We start from the raw sequence: 5,073 nt of genomic DNA, 5'->3' as shown, positions 1-5,073 counted from the left end.
TGTTTTCTTGATATATCTTATTTTCTTTGGCATATCACTGATCTTTCATTTGAAGAGAACTGGTGTGATGTAATCAAGCATTTTGTAACAGCAAGACTTAGTTTCCTTTTCTTTCGGCAAGGAGAAGCCTCGTCCTTGACTTCTCAGGGGTTGGCCTGCGAGTTATCAGTATTACAAAATTAACGATGGATGACATTTTGTTTCCTACACTGGAAGAACCATTCCAGCCTGGAAGCAAATACAGGCCAAACAATGAAACAAAACATTGTGGTTTAAACATCGACACCAATAAAACACCCCACAAACTTTACCAAAAATCCTTTCGTTTTTTCTCTTTTTTGTTGTTGTGGTTTTTCGTTTTTTGGTGTTTTTTTTTTTAATATGAGGAATAAGGAGGAGTTAAAAAACAATCTACAAAGCAACTAAACAGACTAGAGGATGTTCTTTCTGGAAAACAAATTAGGCTATTTTTCTTTAGATTCTTTTTTGTTTCAATTATTATTATTATTTTTAGCCTATGAGTTTTTTTCCTATCTTTTGTTTGTTTCTTGTTCACTGGTGGCAACTATTGAGGCCAACCCCTGATGATTGCGCGGAGGTTTATATATATATATATAGATATATATACATCTTTTTGGGTTTTTTTTGGTGTGTGTTCTATATTTCAGTGTGTTTTCTCTAATTTTGCAACTCCTGTATATGCAAAACTAACTTAAATTCTGTAAATTGCTTACAGTCTGTGTGATATAACTTCAGAGTAGACATACTTTGGTCCTCATGCAAGCCAGTTTTTAATAATATCTGTACGTCATGCTGCCAATAGGCATCTTTATTTCTTTTTTTTTTTTTTTGCAAAACATCACTTTTTAGTTTGTATTTCAGTACTGTGTGGATTTTGTAAAACGTACCCTCACTTCCACTGGTTTGGCCCCTTTCAGCCCTCTGTTTACTCTGTAAATGCACATTAAAATTTATTATGGTCTCTAGACAATGAATTATTTTAGCTTTGTGTATGTTGTGTTGGAATTTAAAAGATGAAAGCTCTTTTAATTTGTGATGTTTGTGGAGGATGAAGTGATTTGATCACTAGAGACTGTAAAATGTAAAATGTAGGTTTGCAGTCAAATACTGCATGTAAAGAAGGTTACAAGGGGAAAACAGACAAATAAATAAGAACATGGATTAAAGGATATTCTTTTGGTAAGAGTTCTAAGAAAGTGAATTTATTACACTGATAAATTATATTTGCATCACAGCTCCTTCTACATGGCCAAAGAAGCATCTTTCTTTGCTTTTTCTGGAAGTGGACTGTCATTACTCATTGATATTCTTAATTAAAAGACTTTATGTCTGTGAACTGGACGTGAGAATTTTGCTGTTGAATGGAGTATTATGCATTACATGAATTATATTCATTAACGCAGGAAGGAAAAATTGCTACCATTTGCAGCTGCAATCAGGAAGATTTTTTTCATGTTCCCCTCCTTCCAGTGATGCTGAACAATCCACACCCTTTCATTTATCAGCTCAGACAATCATGTATACCACATGCTTATTATGATCTGTTTACAGAAACATTAAGTAGCTGCAGTGTGGTCAGCTGTGTGATTTCTCCTCATTTTGTAAGTAATGTAGAAAGAAGTATGCTTAATATCTCACTAGTCCATGGCCTACAGGCCAATATTTTATTTCAAAATGCCTATACGTCTAAACTCTTCCCCCATTAATTTCAAAGGAGAAAGAACAAATAGTGTCAATTAATCAAAGGGTAACACATTAATGCTTTGGAAGAGGGTAACATATTTATGCAAATCTTATTTGCCATTTATTATGTACTATAAGCTTAACTGGAAATAGTCTTTCTTTGGTTTCAGAAAAGTTTAAGCAGCAATAAAGATAGTAGAAGTTTGGTCTAATACAAAATCAGGAATAACTGTCAGGAGAAATAGAGAAAAAGTTTTTCTGTTTCAACATAAAATTAATGACCTACTAGAAACACTGTGCATTGGAATGTTTTGCTTCATAGTAATAACTGTACCAGACTGCTGACAAAGAAAATAGAAACAACCCTATTAAGCTGTTCTGAATCAAAACTAGTATTGTGGACCCAAGAGGAAGTAAATGAAAAAGAAGCCAGAGCTTTTTGAAGCCTCATTTTGTGAACATGTGTATGGAAGCAAACTGTCAGAGCTCTGGAAGAAAGGCTACATTTTCCCTGTGAAACAGATACCTATGACTGGATGCTGTGAAAATCTCCTGTGCTGGGTTTGGAAACTTCAGTTTCCATTGGTCTTAACCAGATCAAATGCTTAACATCACACATGTTTCATATGTTTACTGTATACATATATCTTGTATGAATATTCCGTGTATGCACATAATTTATAGACAACCTGCAGTGACATACAGCATTTTTCAGAAGCAGTTTAATCTCACATTGTTAAAGTTAGCCTCTGTTTCCTATCTTAAACTGATAATGTGTTTTGTTTTATGCTTTTAGCTGCTTAGCTATAAATCACCATGTAGTAGAAAGTAAGATTAAAGAACCAGCTGAAATTAAAAGTAGAGCAATGACTATTGTGATAAAACAACTCAAAAAGACATTAGCAAGGCAAGTGACATATTTCAATCTGCCATTGCTCTTCAACAGTCAGCAGAAAATGGATGGAAGAAATTTGTTGGACTTTATAAAAGCCTTTAAATCTTACATGAGATGCTAAGGGGATTCATTCCCTCCTCCTCCTCCCCCCCCCCCCCCAATAGTAAACCTAAATTCTTCAGATGAGGCTGGTCCAGCCCTTTTGGTTGCAGACCTGAAGCCTAGTTTTACAGTTTCTGCCAACCTGTGTGGATGCAGCAGCAGCACTTCCTAACAGAAGCAGTTACTACATTTCTAAATTCTATGCTGTATCTTAACATATGTTTTTCAAATCAGGAATCTGCCTGAAGCTCCAAGAAATTCTCAAAATGGCAAGTTACGCTGCAATAGTCTCCCTTATCTTAAGAATTCAGTTGTGAATAATATCTGTGTATGGGTCAAGATACTCCAATTTTCTGTCCTGGCCCAATTCTACTTTGGATTTAACAGTAACTAAGAAAAAAAAAAAGGCTTACTTACATCCTTGAAAGCTCTTCTGAGTTAGGCATCTGAAAGGGCAACATACATCTCAAAACCCAATGTCCTTAATCTTACTACAAAAATAATCTAGTTTGAGGTGGTAATTTACATGACTCATACTTCTCACTTGGTGTCCCTAAAGCATCATCGCGTATATGACTTTCTTCAGATGGTTACAATAGTTTTTGATTTTAATAAAAGAGTAAACATGGGTGAGTATGAAACACTACTGCATTTCAAGTTATATGACATCTAAATAAAATTCACACACTTTTGTCTTGTGATGCTAAAAGAAATATATTGCTTGTGATTTTTGCTTGTGATGCTAAAAGAAATATATTCCAATTCCATCAAATGTTAATGAAAGCTTTTGTCTTGTATGAAGTAAAGATCTGTAGCACTTTTGTGTTACTGTCAAGGATTAGCACTGCTACAGAGCCTGTCCCATAAATTCTCTTTTCAAAGGTTACCAATATTGTTTTAATCTCTATAACTTCTTGCATGAAAGTTGCTGCATAACATTTGAACTTTCCTTTCTTAATTGCCTTTTTCTTCAAAGAAATTTATGGAGCAGGAGGGGTGCTCAGACCACAGATTAAAAAAAGCTTAGCAGAGTGATTTAAAATTGACTGTTCCCCAAGACTCCTGTTTAAAAAAGGTACTAGAAAATTGGAATGATAAACACTTACTCTATCATGAATTATTGTTATTTCTTTGCCATTTGCAATATTGAATGTTTATATTACAGCACTACCTGAAGACAAAGATCAGAAGTGGGTATAAACATATATGGCATCACAGAAAAAGCATTAAGACTCTTGGAGGTTCATACCAATGCACATAATTCAGTACCCCTGTGATTTAGGATCAGAACATGCCCTAGAACCACTTTTTCTCATATTCATTCTTCAAAGTATTTTTCCTTTGTTCAAATAAAATGAGGAAACAATGGCCACTGCAAAAATCTGAATGCTTGCCTAATATTTTTTAGTATTAACAATTTAATTTCTAATGATCTCTACAGTCATGTCATAATTTAATTCACCATTAAAACAAAAAAAAAAAGACTGCATGGCTGCCAATCTTCAACTCCTTCCTGAAAAAAAAGGAAGAGAAAACAATTCAAACCTTTATTATTTGCAGGATGGGGGAACATTTGTCCATGACATTAGTATGGGTAAATGTCAAATACTGTTTACAGAGCTAAAAGCATTAAGAACGAAGAATAGGATCAACATACTTTGCAATATAAATTTTTAAAGGTTAATCTTCCATGATTAGCTTAGATAAACAATGCTAAGCACATAGCAAATTGCTTAATGCAAGTCACCATAAATAACTTCAGTCTTTTGTTCTGAGCTTCCTAAATATTGATTTATTTGATTTCACAGTCATAAAGTTTGCACATGCATTCATATAGTTGAAAGATTATACATAGTTTTCCTAGTGCTTTTCATCTAAACAATTCAGGAAGACAATAACAAAGAAAAAGTTAGATTTATCTGTAATAATGAATCACAATTATTAGTAGAGTTACTTGCAAAGAAACAGAAGGGTGCTTTCTTGACTCAAGTGTTATTGCAGTGTTACTTCATTTTCTCCTTTTTGTTCTATTTTTCTTTTGTCAGTGCTTCAGTCTGAAAAAATAAGACAATACTCTATTTCTTACTATTCTTAACAAGGTGACAGAGGACAAGATAATGTCATCTTTGTTATGAAAGAAGCTAGGGGGGGAAATATAATCTTAATTTAACAACAATCTAAATTTTTACAGTGCCCTATCAGCTAAAATTATCTGTGCTCACAAGTTTATGGGGAAGGAGCAGCAGAGGAAGTGTTGTGTGTTTCATCTTGACTTTCCAGCTGTAAGAGTGTTCTCAGTTGTTATGTTACAGATAAGGAAAGGATTCTTCTGTAAGGTTCACAAATACAGTAATTTTCCATTTAACTACCAG

Source organism: Neopsephotus bourkii, unplaced genomic scaffold (assembly GCF_033783945.1).
Source record: "Neopsephotus bourkii isolate Nb327-2 ecotype Australia unplaced genomic scaffold, CSIRO-AGI_Nbou_v1 NB_1508, whole genome shotgun sequence".
Taxonomy (NCBI): domain Eukaryota; kingdom Metazoa; phylum Chordata; class Aves; order Psittaciformes; family Psittacidae; genus Neopsephotus; species Neopsephotus bourkii.
The sequence above is the reverse complement of the archived record's forward strand: the minus strand, read 5'-3'. Positions refer to the sequence as shown.